Source organism: Sapajus apella, unplaced genomic scaffold, assembly GCF_009761245.1.
Source record: "Sapajus apella isolate SASKATOON/1434 unplaced genomic scaffold, GSC_monkey_1.0 scaffold85, whole genome shotgun sequence".
Lineage (NCBI taxonomy): Eukaryota > Metazoa > Chordata > Mammalia > Primates > Cebidae > Sapajus > Sapajus apella.
In genome coordinates, this window is record NW_022437025.1 from 113,264 (window position 1) to 131,313 (window position 18,050).

General features: G+C 45.1%; 1 protein-coding gene and 1 long non-coding RNA gene across 2 annotated transcripts in view; both read left to right on the top strand.

Annotated features, from left to right (window-relative positions):
- The window catches only part of LOC116533930 (zinc finger protein 718-like), a 139,718-nt gene that overhangs the window by 59,274 nt on the left and 62,394 nt on the right, over positions 1-18,050 (top strand). The window lies entirely within an intron of this gene.
- Positions 14,237-17,579, top strand: LOC116533943. Its single transcript, XR_004261527.1, has 2 exons — positions 14,237-14,867; positions 17,356-17,579. It is a non-coding gene; the product is annotated as an uncharacterized LOC116533943 (long non-coding RNA).

An 18,050-nucleotide genomic window follows, 5' to 3' on the forward strand; every position in this document is an offset into this window, starting at 1 on the left:
TAATCTCTTCCTCTTCCCCTCATATTGTTAGGCAAGCAATGATCTTTTTTCTGTCAGCATCAGTCAGTTTGTTTCTTGAGTTTTATAAAATGGAATCATAAAGAGCTGTGTGTGGCTTCTTTCACTGAGCATAATTATTTTGAGATTCATCCATGTTAAAGTGTATATCAATAGGACATTCTGTTTCACTGCTGAGTCATATTCCATTGTGTGGATATATCAGAGTTTGCTTAGTTATTCACCTGATGATGGACATTTTCGCTGGTTCCAGTTTGAGGTTATTACAAAGAAAATGAAATATTTGTTAGCAGTCTTTGTGTGAACGTACGCTTTCCTTCTCCCTTTCTCTTGGGCAAATATTTAGTAGTGGAATGGCTAGCTTATATGGTAGGTGAATGTTTACATGCTTAGAAAACTCCCGATTTTTTTTCTCAAAGTAGTTTTACCATTTTACATTCCCACCAACAGTGTGAGTGTTCCAGTTGTTCCACATGATAATATAAACTTGGTATTGTTAGCCGTCTTCATTTTAGCCATTTTAATAGATGGATAGTAATTTCTCATTTTGGTTTTAGTTTGCATTTTCCTAGTTTCTGTTGCTTCTAAATACAGACTACTGTTTATGTTGGGCACCTTTTTATATGCATATTTGCCATTTGAACAAAAGCAACTCCATCTTGTCTAGGGGCTGGGTAATATGAGGCTGAGTCCTACTGAGATGCATTCCCAGGAGGCGAAGCATTCTTACTCTCAGAATGAGGCAGGAGGTCAGCACGAGACACAAGTCATGAAGACCTTTCTGATAAAATACCATGCAGTAAAGAAGCTGGCCAAAACCCACCAAAACCAAGATGGTGATGAAAGTGACCTCTGGTCATCCTCACTGCTCGTTATATGCTAATTATAATACATTAGCATGCTAAAAGGCACTCCCACCAGCACCACGGCAGTTTGCAAATGTCATGACAATGTCCAAAAGTTACTCCAATCTAAAAGAAGGAGGAACCTTCCTCATTCAGGAAAACTCACGAATAATCCACCTTCTGTTTAGCATACAATCAAGAAATAAGCATACTCAGTAGAATAGCCCATGCCCCATCTCTGCCTGTGGTTCAGCCAGTCTTCATTCCTTTCCTTTTCTAATAAATTTGCTCTCACTTTATGGGTTTGCCACATATTCTTGCTGGACAACCAAGAACCTTCTTTTGGGGTTCAAATTGGGACTCCTTTCCTGTAACACTTTTGGGGTTGTCCTTACTGCTGTGTTTGATTTCCATAGACTGGAGCCAGACCTCACAATCTAAACTGAAACCAGATTGGCTAACAACTTAAAACTTTTTTAAATACAACTAACAAGGGATGTGAAGGACCTCTTCAAGGAGAACTAAAAACCACTGCTCAAGGAAATAAGAGAGGACACAAACAGATGGAAAAACATTCCATGCTCAAGTTTAGGAAGAATCAATATCGTGAAAATGGCCATACTGCCCAACATAATTTATAGATTCAGTGCTACCCCATCAAACTGTGATATGGCTGACTTAGAGTTAGAACTTGAGCAATGCCATTTTGTACAAGACAAAGCTATTTTCCAAAAATAAGTTGTAACAACTGCCCCATTCTCCTCGCAATAACCGCTGACCTTGGCTTCTGTAAAGTTGCTTGCCTTTACTTATCAGTAACTGCCAGAAGTGCTTGCCTTTGCTTATCAGAAAGTGCTGAAAATTTGCTTGCCCTGAATCCCCTCACCCTCTTGGTCCAAAATCCAGGATGTGGTTTTTCAGCTTAAAACCCCCTGGTCCCCCTGAGCCAGGGACCACAGGTTGGAGAGACGTGAGTCCTCTGTGGTCGCCGGCATAATAAACGGCCCTGCAATTTGGCATACTTTTGTCTTGGTGTAAATATTTTAATCTCGAATTTCAATACCTCATCTGGAGGCCCCAGCGAGATTTTCCTATTCTTTTCTAGCACCAGACAAAAGCCACCTCAGAGTCTCACCCAGGCGGCCGCTTCCACGTTGGGGGCCTCTGGGGAGGCACCCCCCATTCTTTCCCAGGGCCCCGGAGTGCCACTATGGAGGATAAGTGACCTCTCGGCCGACATTCACCTGAAATTCCTCAGGGCCCTAAAAACCTCCGGAGGTAAGTCTGGTCTGGGAACTAGTTCAAAGGAAGGGCCTGAGTCGGGGGACTGACGAGTCATTGCAACTCTGACCTGGCAAGCCTCACCGAGACGTCGCTTGAGGCTTCTGGTAGCTGGAGCAGTGGGTATCAGCGTTTGCCTTCTGGTGGCTGTCATAGTGGGTGGCAGCCCTCTGGTAGCTGGTGCAGTGGGTACCAGCGTTCGCCTTGTGGTAGCTGGCATAGTGGGTGGGAGCGTTCGGTTGTTTTCCGTAACCTCTGTGTGAGTGAGAGAGTGAGCGTGTATATATGTAGTTCCACGGCTGAAAGGCTACAGGGCTTGTGTGGGCCTTCACCCGCGGTTCCACTGGGGCATCGTAGGGCATAACGGTGATTCACCTCAGAGCTGTCTTACTTGGACTTCCATCCTGAGGTGACCAGGCCCAGGGATTATACGGGTACACCTTAGCCAAGACGCCCCTGAAAATTCTTCCGGGAAAGTGGCCGGGCAGGCATCTGACTGGTCTCCCATCTGGGGGGCACCCACCCTTTGTCTGTCACTCTTGTATGTGGTCCTGTCTCGTCTGTAAATTTGTTAGTTTTATTAGACTCCTGCTAGCAGACATACACTGGTTCAGGCCATCTTCCCTTGAGGTAGGAGATATTTTACAGTGGTTGATGGACCACTGGATGCAGGAAATTTTATTGATTACACCCCAGCAGAAATTACTCTTTTCTCTTTCTTCCTCATCTTCTTCTTCTATCACTGAGGCCTCACTTTTTCTTCCTTCTCCATGTGGCAGATAATCTTAACTCTAGTTGTCTTCATTATCTTCCTTGTTATGGTCATTGTAGCCTGTAAATTTTCCAGCCGCCTCCACTGGGAAAGGAATACTTTTGCAAGTGCTGGATTTAACCCCATGTCAGGAAGAAAACTGTGCCCTCCACGCCTTGTAAGTAGTTTCTTTGGAGTTGTGGGGAACAAAACCCTAGATCAGAGTCTACGGGTGCTCTTTCCCAGGCTGGAATGGAAAAAAAAGTAACTGCTTATTCTGTCAGGAAAGTGTCCAATGTTGTTATGGGCGGTGCCCGATGGTGCATCACAGGGAGGCATACTGGCACCACCCCAATTTTTGGGAATTCGGGTGCCATAAACCACTAAAGACAGATTGGCAACTCTTTTGCTCACTCTACAAATTGTGGTGGGTACAAAATACACACCCAGTTGATCTATTAGTTCATCTCTTTTGCCACATCCCCACTTTTCCACGGGCCTTGGATAGGAGAGCCTATAATCGAAAGGGTTATGCCCGAGCAGCACTAAACCTCCATAGAACTTATTCTCTACCATTGTGGGTCGCAGGAAGAGAAACCGCCACTTTACCCTGGCCCTTACCCCCTGTTCCTTTGACTAGGACTAGAGACAGACCCACCAATTCAATTGTCTGGTCCTTGCAGGACCTGGCTTCAGAAGCTCTGCTAAAACCAGCTCTAAAAAGGGCCAACTTTGAATTTGAGGCTTTCCAAAATTGGCTACACCACACAAAGAGGAAGACACGGGTAGCAAGCAAGCGGCCCAAAAGAAGACAGAGAAGAGAGTGAAAAAGAGAGAAAGAGAGGGAGAGAGAGAGTAGAGAAGAAAGGAGACAGAGACAAAGAGAGAAAAGAGAGAGAGGAGGCAGAGAAGAATTTAATGCTTCTCAGGATCCCTGTGTCAAGGGGACCAAAAGCCGCAGGGGCAGGGAACCTACAAGCGGCTGCAAGCTTAGTTTTAAACTGACACTAAAAGCCTTTTTTTCCCCTTTCTCTGCCTGCCCAGCCCCGGCCGGGACGGTGTTTGCATTCAAAATACTACTTAAGAAAGCTTTCTGCCTGCCCCTATAGTGAATGGCCTGTTAGCGTAATAGCTAAGGTATAGGGCTTGTACCTACAAGGTTGCTGGTTCAAATCCTCAGTGTAGCCAGTCTTAAATTTAAGAAAAAAAAAACCTTCTAGGAAAATTTTGAAACTGAAGGCTACATGATTTTATGTTTAGTATAATTTATCTTGTTTAGAATTGACCCTCTCTTTAGCAGAACTTTTCTATTTAAATTGGCTTAAAACAAACAAAAACTAACATAGTTAAAACTGGTTCCAAGCCCCCAAGGAGAACACACAAATGGGGTCATCTAGCTCCCAGCCTTGTACCCCCCCGCTCCAATGCATGACGGCCAACTTCAAGGTTGGGTTCTCAGGCCAATATGGGGTGAAATTAACCCCTGGAAAACTCCGCTCTTTGTGTGAGCTCAAATGGCCATCTTTTGGAGTTGGGTGACCAGATACTGGGACCCATGACCCAAAAATCACCCAGGCTGTATGGAAAATGGTTGCAGAAACTCCTGGACACCCTGACCAGTTTCCATACATCGACCAATGGTTGGGTTTAGTTCAACAGCCTCCCCCATGGCTAAAGCGCTGCATAAAACAGGCTGGACTTCAGGTCATGTTAGCAGGTCTGAGGAAAAGCCCCTCGGTACCAACTATTCTTCCAGCCCCTACAGAAGACCAAGTGTTGCCTCCACCGTATTTTCGGCCTTTAGGGACGGGGTCCCGACACCCCTCTCCAGACAGTACTAATGATCAGCCCTTGTCCCCTCTCCACACTCGAAGCGGGGCCCCACACCCACCAAAGCTGCTGCCCCTCCAGGAGGCACCACCTGCAGATGGCAGCAGCCGGGGTCACCCTTTCTTTGTTCATATCCCTTTCTCCTCTAGAGACCTGTATAACTTGAGGGCTCAACACCCTCCATTTTCTGAAAAGCCCCAGGCACTCACGGGACTCCTGGAGTCAGTCTTTTACAAACCCACCGACCAAACTGGGACAATTGCCAGCAACTACTCCTGGTGTTGTTCACTACAGAGGACAGAAGTAGAATTAAACAAGAAGCCCATAAAGCAATAATTGGGACGGGGGGAGGATCCGTAGAGGACCACCAGGAACAAATTAATGAAATTTTCCCTTCCACCAGGCCCCAATGGGACCCAAACACCCCAGCGGGCATGCAGGCCTTGAACGATTTTCACCAGTACTTGTTAGAGGGGGTTAGGGGGGCAGCCCGAAAGCCTACAAATCTTTCCAAGGTGGGGACTATGACTCAAGGCCCACAGGAGTCCCCAGCTGCTTTCCTTGAGCACCTACAGGATGCCTACCGCACCTACACACCTATAGACCCTGAGGCCCTGGAAAATCAACGAACCGTAAATCTGGCTTTTGTTTCCCAGTCTGCCCCAGACATCAAAAGAAAATTACAAAAATTAGAGGGGTTCCAGGGAATGAACTTAACTCAGCTGTTGGAGATTGCCCAAAAAGTTTTTAACAATAGGGACACCTTAGAGGCCAAGCAAGATAAGAGAGTTACCAAGGCAGTGGTAGCAGCACTCCAGGAAACCCGAGTTTTCTCATGGGGACCAGAAATCCAGCAGAGAGGCTCACGGAAACAAAAGCCCAAGTTAGGACTCAACCAATGTGCATTCTGCCAGTGGGAGGGACACTGGAAAAATGAATGCCCAGAGAGGAGGAGGCAAGGGGTGACACAGGAGAGACAGCCAAGGGCCATTCTCAGCTTGGAAACCCAGGACTGACAGGGCCCAGGCTCTTATCGATTAAGCCCCCAGGAGCCCAGGGTCACTTTAAAGGTTGGGGGCACACCTGTCAGTTTTTTGGTCAACACAGGGGCGGCCCACTCAGTCCTTACCCAGCCTCTGGGACCACTCTCCAGCAGAAGAACAATTATTCAGGGGGCCACAGGAAAAACCACAACTAGCCCCTGGACCACCAATCGATTCGTTGATCTGGGGAATGGCACAGTCACACACTCATTCCTAGTTATTCCTGAGTGTCCGTACCCACTCCTAGGATGGGACTTACTCCACAAACTGCAAGCGAACATTTCTTTCAGCAAGAGTCAGGCTTGCCTCTCAATTCCTCCTCCCTTAGCCACTGGGCCACCTCAGCAGATCTTCATCACCTGTGCTCTGTCCGACGACTATCTCTTGCAGGAAGCCCTGTCCACAGAGGCTGACCAACCACCAACACCAAACTTTCTCCTTCAGTTTCAAGAGAATGTACCAGGAGTATGGGCTGAAACAAATCCCCCAGGTTTGGCAAGTCACCGCACCCCAGTCGTGGTCCAACTATTGGCAATGGCAACTCCAGTCCAGGTGAGACAATACCCAGTGAGCCAGGAAGCCAGACGAGGAATTGCTCCACACATCAAGAGGCTCTTAAAAGGAGGAATCCTCACCACTTGTAAGTCTCCCTGGAATACCCCCTTGCTTCCTGTGCTAAAACCAGGCACACAGGACTATCGGCCTGTGCAGGACTTAAGGGAGGTGAATAAATGGGAAACTGTTCATCCTACAGTCCCGAACCCATACACCCTCCTGAGTCTATTGCCCCCGGACCACCTCCACTACACTGTTCTAGACCTAAAGGATGCATTCTTTTGCATCCCACTAGCCCCTGTTAGCCAGCCTATATTTGCTTTTGAATGGACTGACCCTGATACTGGAGTCTCAGGGCAACTCACTTGGACAAGACTGCCTCAGGTGTTTAAAAACTCCCCCTCTCTGTTTGATGAGGCACTTAGCCAAGACCTTGCTGCCTTCCGAGCTGAGTTCCCAGAGTGTACCCTGCTCCAACACGTGGATGACTTACTCTTGGCTACAAAAACCCAGGAGACTTGTAAAGAGACCACCCAGTCATTATTAAAAACCTTGCAGACTTTGGGGTACCGGGTGTCAGCTAAAAAGGCCCAACTCTGCCAGCCAAGAGTTACTTACCTGGGCTATATTATAGAGAAGGGTAACTGGGCACTGGTACCCAGCCAAGTCCAAGCAGTGCTGCAAATACCCAACCCCACCACGAAACGCCATGTTCGAGAATTCCTTGGGGCAGTAGAGTACTGCAGGCTATGGATTTTGGGATTTGCTGAGATAGCCAAGACCCTGTATGCCTGCACTGGAGGCAATCAGCCCTTGACATGGACAGAGGTAGAGCAACGGGCTTTCGACAAGCTCAAGACTGCCCTGACTGCAGCCCCAGCCTTGGCCTTGCCAGACATCTCTAAACCCTTCCAGTTGTTTGTGCATGAGAAACAGGGTAGGTCGCTAAGGGGGTGCTCACCCAGACATTGGGACCATGGTCCCAGCCAGTTGCCTACCTTTCAAAAAGACTTGATCCTGTAGCCTCCGGATGGCCGGCTTGCCTAAGAGCAGTGGCAGCCACAGCCCTATTAGTCAAGGAGGCGGACAAACTGACCTTGGGGCAGGAGTTGAACCTAGTGGCACCCCACGTGGTGGAGTCACTACTCCGTGGAACTCCAGGAAAATGGATGTCTAATGCCCGCATAGTTCAATACCAGGCCTTACTTTTGGACCAGCCCCGCATAAAGTTTTCAAAAACCACAGTTTTAAACCCCGCCACATTTCTACCTGACAGTGAGCCAGAGGAACCCATACATGACTGCCAACAGACAATAGATGTCCTCCACGCTGCGCGACCAGACCTCACTGATGTCCCTCTACAGAACCCAGAAGAGGTACTGTACACAGATGGCAGCAGTTTCATGGTCGACGGAGTCAGGTATGCTGGGGCAGCTGTGGTCACCCTAGAGTGAGTTATTTGGGCTCAGGCTTTTCCACATGGGACCTCAGCCCAAAAGGCAGAACTCATAGCTCTGATAAAGGCCTTGAACTGGGCAAAGGGAAAAACTGTCAACATCTATACAGATAGCCGATATGCCTTTGCTACGGCCCATGTACATGGAGCCATTTATAGAGAAAGAGGGCTGCTTACCTCAGAGGGAAAAATGATCAAGAACAAAGAGGAAATCCTAGCCCTACTAGAGGCTATATGGAAACCCAAGGCAGTGGCATTAATACACTGCAAAGGACACCAGAAGGGAAATTCACCAGAGGCAAGGGGAAATAGGGCAGCTGACCTACAAGCTAGACAGGCAGCCTTGGGGCCAGTAAAACTTCTGACACTTCTTGTGCCACTGCCAGCCCCAACCCTGCCTCCTACCCCAACGTACTTGCCTGAGGAAGAAAACTGTGCTAAAAAACAGGGGGGAACGGCAAGATTCCACAGGATGGTGAACTCTACCAGACACAAGGATTGTGCTCCCCGAGGCTCTAGGACGGGCTCTAGTTAAGGACACACACCAGGCCACTCATTTAGGACAAACAAAACTCACCGAACTGCTGAGGGCCAGATATTACATTCCACACTTACATGAGATTGTTAGGGAAACTACTACTCGTTGTGATGTATGTGCCAGGGTAAATATAGGAGGCAGTAGGTCTAGTCAGGCAGGGATAAGACTTAGGGGTACTAGCCCAGGGGAACACTGGGAGGTAGATTTTACTGAAATAAAGCCCCCAGCGTGCAGCGTGCAGCGTGTACCTCCTTGTGTTTGTAGACACTTTTTCTGGGTGGGTCGAGGCTTTTCCTCCTAGGTCAGAAACTGCACTGGTATTAACAAAAAGATTGTTGCAGGACCTGGTTCCTCAGTTTGGCTTTCCCCTGACACTGGGATCAGATAATGGCCCTGCATTTACAGCTCAGGTTTCACAGGGCCTGGCCAAGGCCCTGGGCATATCCTGGAAACTACACTGTGCCTATCGCCCCCAGAGTTCAGGGCAGGTTGAAAGGATGAACCGGACCATAAAGGAGACTTTAACAAAATTTATTCTAGAGACCGGTGAAAACTGGGTCAACCTGCTTCCTTTTGTTCTCCTCCATACCCGATGTACTCCTTATAAGAAAAGCTTCACTGCTTTTGAGATTATGTTTGGAAGGCCCCCTCCCCTACTCCCCAAACTTGCAGACAACATACATGCTGAAGTCCATACACTCCTTAAGTCCCTACAGGCACTCCAGTTTGTTCAGTCCCAGGTGCACACGCTCATCAGGGAGACTCAGCCTGCCCCAGTGGACCTCACTGACCAGCCGGTACACCCCTTCCAGCCAGGGGACAAGGTCCTGGTAAAGACATTCACCACCTCCGGCCTAACTCCTCACTGGAAAGGACCCTACACCGTAATCCTGGTCACCCCCACAGCAATCAAGGTGGATGGACTAACTGCCTGTATTCATCATTCGCATGTCAAAACTGCCCCCCTGGATGAAAGATGGGAGGTGCTTCCATCCTCAACGGACCCCTTAAAGCTAAGACTATTGCACCGTTCTCGGTCGTCGTCCTAATCTCCCTGATTCCTGCAACGACCCTCCGAAGGGGACCCCCTTTAACGCCCACCCATTACCGATGGGTCCTCACAAAGGGCTCGATGGGGCAATTTGTTAGTTCTGTAATTGGGGGCGGAACTACCGTTGCCAGCTTAACCCTAGAGTATGTCACCAGACAGCCCATAAGTTTTTCCCTAGACCTCTGCGTCCTCCTAGGAGAAAGCCTAAGTGTAAACAATATAGATAAAACCAAAAAGGGAGGGCGGGGGGGGGGGTAAAGGGAATGGGATGTGGCACAATAGAAGCTGAAAAACGGCTTCAGACTATGGGAATATATTTATGCCCCGGATCCACACCAGATAAGAGGTGGAATTGTAATGACTTACACAAGTTCTTCTGACCCTATTGGGGTTGTGAGTCGATCTCCACTATAACAGGATATATTGTAAACAGGGACTCTTTCATTTCATTCACCCGAGACCCTCCCCCAAACCCTCGCCACAACGGTTCTTGTAACCCACTTAAGATAACAGTCCTATATCCAGATGAGACGTGGGCTACAGGACGCACCTGGGGCCTCAGAATATATATGAATGGATGGGACAAGGGAAATATCTTTACCCTCCAGTGTGTAGCTCTGCCCAGACCTGAACATCCAGTAGGACCAGCGGCTGAGATCTTAATATCCCCAAAAACCATCCCCAGAGTCGAAATAGGCCTCCGCTCCCAGCTCTACTCCCAACCTACCCTCAACTCCTAGCTCTACTACTTCTATTCCTAACCTATTCACAGAAGCCAACCCAGACACAGAAGGTTTAGACCTTCTAAAGTTATTGTCATCCACGCACCACCTGCTTAACCAGACAAACCCAGACCTAGGTAAAGATTGCTGGGTATGCTTAAATCCACAGCCGCCGTTTTACGTAGGCCTAGCAGCACAACCTGATATAGCCCCCTCAAAAACCTCATGTACTGAAAGACAATTCCACATAACCCTAGGGGATCTGGAGGGAGAAGGCAGATGTTTCCATTCCCCTAACTATAATCTTCCCAGCTCCCCTTACCGGAGTTATTGTAAGAACATCTCCATCCTAAGTTATAACCGGACAGGTTTTTATTACACTGGCCCAGACTCCACTTGGTTCGCCTGCACTTTTGGCCTCACCAACTGCATTTCCACCTACCAGTTCAGCAACTCCTCAAAACCCATTCTTTGTACCCCTGTGTATATACTGCCCCGGGTAAATGTTTATAGTGGACCCCAAGGTGAAACTCTCATAGCACCCGATACCAACATACGTTGGAAAAGGGACCCCATAATTATACCCTTATTAGTGGGACTTGGACTAGCAGGGTCTGCAGCTATGGGAATATCCTCCCTAGTCACTGGAGACCAGAATTTTAAAACCCTATCACACCAAATAGACGCAGACATTACTCATCTAAGAAACTCCATTTCCGAATTGATGGACCAGGTGGACTCCTTGGCTGAAATGGTATTACAAAATAGGAGAGGATTAGACCTATTGTTCTTAAAGGAAGGAGGACTATGTGCCGCACTCGGTGAACAATGTTGTTTCTACACAAACAATACAGGAATAATTCGAGATAGCCTTGCAATGGTAAAAAAAAAATTTAGAAATGAGGCAACGCCTTAGAGAAACTTCTCAAAATTGGTACCAGAAATTATTCTCTTGGTCCCCCTGGCTAACATCCCTACTCACTGGATTAGCAGGACCCTTGGTCCGAATGGCCCTAGGGTTAATATTTGGACCATGCCTTCTAAACATTCTCCTCAGATTTATCTGGGAAAGAATAAACTCGATAAAGTTAATGGTTCTGAGATCCAACTATGGGCCCCTATGCCAAGAAGAAGAAACCTATTAAAGATTTAATACATGTTAAAAGAACAGGGGGGAATGTGATATGGCTGACTTAGAGTTAGAACTTGAGCAATGCCATTTTGTACAAGACAAAGCTATTTTCCAAAAATAAGTTGTAACAACTGCCCCATTCTCCTCGCAATAACCGCTGACCTTGGCTTCTGTAAAGTTGCTTGCCTTTACTTATCAGTAACTGCCAGAAGTGCTTGCCTTTGCTTATCAGAAAGTGCTGAAAATTGCTTGCCCTGCATCCCCTCACCCTCTTGGTCCTAAATCCAGGATGTGGTTTTTCAGCTTAAAACCCCCTGGTCCCCCTGAGCCCAGGGCCACAGGTTGGAGAGACGTGAGTCCTCTGTGGTCGCCGGCATAATAAACGGCCCTGCAATTTGGCATACTTTTGTCTTGGTGTAAATATTTTAATCTCGAATTTCAATACCTCAAAGCTACCAATGACTTTCTTCACCGAATTGGAAAAAATCACCTTATACTTCATGTGGAACCAAAAAAGAGCCCACATACCCAAGACAAATCCTAAGCAAAAATAACAAAGCTGGAAGCATCATGCTACCTGACTTCAAACTATATTATAAGGCTACTGTAATCAAAACAGCATGGTATTGGTACCAAAACAGAGATCTAGACCAATGGAACAGAACAGGGGCCTCAGAAAGAACACTACACAACTACAACCATCTGATCTTTGACAAACCTGACAAAAACAAGCAAGGGAAAAAGGATTCCCTATTTAATAAATGGTGTTGGGAAAACTGGCTAGCCATATGCAGAAAGCTGAAACTAGATCCCTTCCTTACACCTTATACAAAAATTAACTCCAGATGGATTAAATTTTAAACATGAGACCTAACACCATAAAACTCTAGAAGAAAACCTAGGCAATACTATTCAGAACATGGGCATGGGCAAGGACTTAATGACTAAAACACCAGACGCAATGGCAACAAAAGCCAAAATAGACAAATGGAATGTAATTGAACTTAAGAGATTCTACACAACAAAAGAAACTATCAATAGAGTGAACCGACGACCAACAGAATGGGAAAAAAATTTTGCAATCTACCCATCTGACAAAGGGCTAATATTCAGAATCTATAGAGAACTTAAACAAATTTACAAGAAAAAAAACAACTCCATCAAAAGGTGGACAAAAGATATGAACAGACACTTTTCAAAAGAAGACATTTATGCAGCCAACAAACATATGAAAAAAAAAAGCTCATCACTGGTCATTAAGAAATGCAAATCAAAACCACATTGAAGTACCACCTCATGCCAGTTAGAATAGCAATCATTAAAAAATCGGAGACAGTAGAGGCTGGAGAGGATGTGGAGAAATAGGAATACTTTTACACTATTGGTGGGAGTGTAAATTAATTCAACCATTGGGGAAGACATTGTGGCAATTCCTCAAGGATCTAGAAATAGAAATACCATTTGACCCAGCAATCCCATTTCTGGGTATATACCCAAAGAATTATAAATCATTCTATTTTAAAGACACCTGCACACATATGTTCATTGTGGCACTATTCACAATAGTGAAGACTTGGAACCAACCCAAATGCCCATCAATGATAGACTAGATAAAGAAAATGTGGCACATATACACCATGAAATACTATGCAGCCATAAAAGGGTATATACCCAAAGAATTATGAATCATTCTATTTTAAAGACACCTGCACACATATGTTCATTGTGGCACTATTCACAATAGCGAAGACTTGGAACCAACCCAAATGCCCATCAATGATAGATTAGATAAAGAAAATGTGGCACATATACACCATGAGATACTATGCAGCCATAAAAAAGGGTGAGTTCATGTCCTTTGCAGGGTCATGGATGAAACTGGAAACCATCATTCTTAGCAAACTGACACAAGGACAGAAAACCAAACATGTTCCCACATGTTCTCACTCATAAGTGGTGTTGAACAATGAGAACACACAGACACAAGGTGGGAAGCGTCACACACCAGGGCCTGGGGGCCGGGGGGCTAGGGGAGCAATGGTAGGGTGCAGGGGGATTGGGGAGGGATAGCATTAGGAGAAATAACTAATGTAGATGACAGGGCGATGGATGCAGCAAACCACCACCATGGCACGTGTATACCTATGTAACTGATCTGCCCAATCTACACATATACCCCAGAACTTAAAGTATAATAAATAAATTTTTCTAAAAAAAGTTTTAAAACAGGTAAGGGCATAGGCTGGGAGCTGGGACATGTCTGTGAACACGTTCAGCACAGATATCTTGGCTAAAGTTCTGCAGTCCAGGAAGTAAAAATTGCTTGCTGAGAGGTCCTTTGTCTCAGTGCTAATTTTTCTTTGAGGCACCAAGCATCTGTTTCCAACACAAATGAAAAACAATAACTTCCTACATTGAAGGGGAAAAAGTAAGAGTCTTAGAATTTCCAAGGGAATCCTAGCATTGTAAAGGTCTTGAGGAAGGAGGCTGCAGGCTCAGCCAGAGGAAGAAAATGCACTTTGACAACTTATGCCACACTCATGTCAGATGACTCACATTTTAAAGAGATTCTTCTATAACACACATTCTTCCCAAAAATACTAGTGGACTTTCCTAAGCTGAGGGTTCAGAAAGTAGAATATAAGACATGAGCTATTTTTGGAAAACAGAGATTGAGAGGGAACTTTCCCATCGTAAAAACAAAATGGGAAGTGTAGGTCAAGACCCTTTTACATAGAGTGGTGGAGAGAAAATAGAACACTGGAAAGAGCGGCCTAGATGCATGCTGAGTGGCCTGTAGAGAAACTGCAGCCCTATTTTTATTTTCCTAAAGTCTCCAAATGGATTATTCAAAGAGCATCCTGTCTAAAGAATTGAGTCGGCCGGGTGCGGTGGCTCATGCCTTTAATCCTAGCACTTTGGGAGGCCGAGGTGGGTGAATCACCTGAGGTCAGGAGTTCAGGACCAGGCTGGCCATCATGGTGAAACCCCCATCTTAAAAAAAGAAAAAAGAATTGAGTCAAAGAAAATATTTATACTATCAGCCCGAGTCAATTGGAGGGGGAGAGAGGGTGGTACACACATTGGTAATTATTTTGCACCAGCAATGCTTATTTCAATGAGGGTATTTGGATGCTTGAATCCTCTTTTCTAACAGCCATTTTTGACCCCAAGAGGTGTGTGGGACATTTTCTTTTGAAATACCCTCCCTACATTTCACATATACTCAGTTTAGCTCTCAGAGAATGAGCTAAATCATATAGACAGTGAAGACTCTTATCTGAAGTAGTTCTTGGATGTAAAGGGGAAGAGGGTGACTTCAGCAGGCTTTGTACCAAAATCAAGCTGAAGTCTTGTTATGGGTCTTTGTTCCTCTTCTGTCTCCCTCTAGCTGCTGCCTGCCTCCTGCCTCTGTCCCTCAGGGCTCACTGACCCTGCACTCTGCCTTAGTTCTGGGCCTTGCTATGCAGTGGGCTTCTCACTTGTGGCAGTGTCATAGCAGCATATTGTGTTTATTGGGGTCCCCCCAGGGAACTGAAGATGACTGTATTGATGGATCTGTTTTTGGGACTCAGGAGAAAAGATGCACAGCCCCATCTTTTTGCAGAGCCTCATCTTCCAGGAGCCATGACTCAGAGGAAAAAGGTGCTTGGATTTTGTTATAGCCATTTACTTTGTGGAAACTAATGTTTACAATTTTATATAAAAGAGAATATGGATTAGGGCTCCCAACTGTTTACTTTTTAGCTTCCAACTGTATACTTTTATACATTTTTAAAACAAGATGCTTCATATTTTTTAATAGAGCTATGATAAGTTTCATGACACACGGTTGGTACTGTGAACTTGTTTTTCAGCTTTATTTTAGATTAAGGGGGCACATATGCAGGTTTGTTTGATGTGTGTATTGTGTGATGTTGATGTTTCAGGTATGAGTGATCTTGTCCCCAGGTACTGAACATAGTACTCAACAGTTAAGTTTTCAACACTTGCTTCTCCTCCCTTTCTCATCTACTAGTCCCCAGTGTCTATTATTGCCATTTGTCCATGGCAACAATATGTCCATGACTACCCAAAGCTTAGTTCCCACTTATATGTGAGAAAATTCAGTATTTGATTTTCTCTTTCTGCATAAATTTGTTTAGAATAATAGCCTTCAGCTGCTTCCATGTTATGGCAAAAAACATAATTTTATCCTTTTCGTGGCTGAATAGTATCCCATGGCATGTATGTACCATATTTCTAAAATCCAACCCAACACTGATAGGCTACTAGGTCGATTTCATGTCTTTGTTATTGCACCATGTGCTGCAATAAACAAGTAAGTGCATGTGTTTTTTTGGTAGAACTTTTCTCTGTTTTTTGTTTTTGAGATGGAGTCTCACTCTGTCAGCAGGCTGGAGTATAATGGCCCAATCTCGGCTTGCTGCAACCTCTGCCTCCTGGGTTCAAATGATTTTCCTGCCTCAGCCTCTTGAGTAGGTAGGGCTATAGGTGTGTACCACCACACCCAGCTAATTTTTGTATTTTTAGTAGAGACAGGATTTCACCATGTTGGCCAGGATGGTCTCGATCTCCTGACCTCGTGATCCGCCCACCTCAGCCTTGCAAAGTGCTGGGATTACAGGCATGAGCCACCATACCCAGCCTTAGAATAATTTTTTTAAGATAAATACCCAGTAATGGGATTGCAGGGTAAAACGGTAGTTCTAAGTTCTTTGACAAATCTTCAAACTGCTTTCCACATGGCTGAACTGATTTACATTCCTACCAGGAGTGCATAAGTGTTCTGTTTTTCCCGCAGTCTCATCAGCAGGTCTTTTGTTGACTTTTTAACAAATATTTACTCTGACTAGTGTAAGATGATATCTCACTGTGGTTTTGATTTGCATTGCTCTGATTATTCATGATGTGGAGCATATTTTCACATTTGTTGGTGCTTGAAAGTCCTCTTTGGATATGTATCTGTTCATGTTTTTGCTCATTTTTAAATAGGCTTATCTGTTTTCTGCTTGTTTATATTTCTTACATATTCCAGAAATTAGCCTTTCTCAGATCTATAGCTTGCAAATATTTTCTTTCATTCTATAGATTTTCTGTTTATTCTGTTCATAGTTTCTTTTGCTGTGCAGAAGCTTTTTGGTTTAATTAAGCCCTACTTGTCAATGTTTGTTTTCCCAGAAATTGCTTTTGGGGACTTAGCCAAAAATTATTTCTCAAGGCGAATATCCAGAAATACATTTCCTAGGTGTTCTTGTAGAATTATTTTAGTTCAAGGTCTCAAATTTAAATCCTTAATTGATCTTGTGTTAAGTTTAGTATACGGCCAAAGGTATAGGTCTAGTTTTACTCTTCTGCATATGAGTACCTAGTTTTCTCAGCACCAGAATAGGGAGTTTTTCTCTTTTGCTTATTTTGCCAGCTTAGTTAAAAATTAGATGGCTGTAGGTGTGCAGGTCTATTTTGGAGTGTTGTATTCTGTTCTAGTGGTCTGTGTGTCTGTTTTTGTACCAGTATCATGCTGTTTTGGTTACTACAGCCTTATAGTATTTTGGAAGGTGGACAGAGTGATGTTTCTGGCTTTCGGACAGAGTTGATTTTCAGTCCCAGCCAACTGCTTAGTAGCTATGGGACAGTTATATAAACCACATCTGCAAGAAAAGGCATAATAAAATTGATTGCATAATTGACAATATTTTTTGGCCAGGCACAGTGGCTGCAATCTCAGCACTTTGGGAGGCCAAGATGGGGGGATCACCTGAGGTCAGGCGTTTGAGACCAGCCTGGCCAACATGGGGAAAGATTGTCTCTACCAAAAATATAAAAAATTAACCAGGCATGGTGGCATGCACCTGTAAACTCAGCTATTCCAAAGGCTGAGGCAGGAGAATCACTTGAACCTGGGAGGTGGAGGTTGCAGTGACCCAAGGTAGACAAATTTTTAAAAATTTCTTCTTGTATTCATGCCCTTGGCAATGGCTTTTATAGTAGTTCCAATCAAGAAACAGATTCAGCTTCCCAAACCTTGAATCTTTCTTGCCTTATTTGCACAGGCCAAAACTGTGCACATGACAGTGTGTCACTTTGGTACCTAGGTTCAAACAGTTTTAAATGCTTCTGTTTTCTTTTTCAGAACTCTTTCATCTCTGTGACAACAAGCCCATTTTAGCTTGCTGGAGGATACAATACCATAAGAAGAAAAGCCTAGGTGCCACACACTTAGTGAGCCAGACAGTTCACTCCCAGAAACAGAGCCACCTAATTCACCAGCAGCTGAACACTCATGCCTGACGGAGCCAAGCTGAGCTCAGAAGAACAGCCCTGCTGAGCACAGCCTAAATTTCTAGCCACCTCAATCATGAGCTAGTATGTTCTGGGACTGTTTGTTATGCAGTTATAGCCTACTAATGTATATACCTATTAAAGACAGGATGCCAGGACAGATTGATTACAAATAACCTGCAAATGCTTGGCACCCTATAAGTAATGATTTTTTCCCCTTTATTTAAAGTTAGATTTCTTGTAAAATGGTATCAAGTTATTCAGAAGTGAGTTAGGAGAATAGGGTGTGGAAGCAGGGAACTTAAGGCCAATTAGTGCTGACTTCCTAAACTAAAAAAAGGTCTGGGGGCAGAGAACCTAAGGCCAATTAAGGACAACTTCCTACAGCTAAACCAAAAGAAAAAAAATCCCATCTCCCCACACCAGAGTGGCCTAGGATTAAAGGTTACTGTCGCTACAACCCTCCCCCTTCCACCAATTCTGATAGAAAAGGAGAATGCCTTGGAGTGGCCGTGGGCCAAGCACAGGCCATGCCTTCATCTGCAT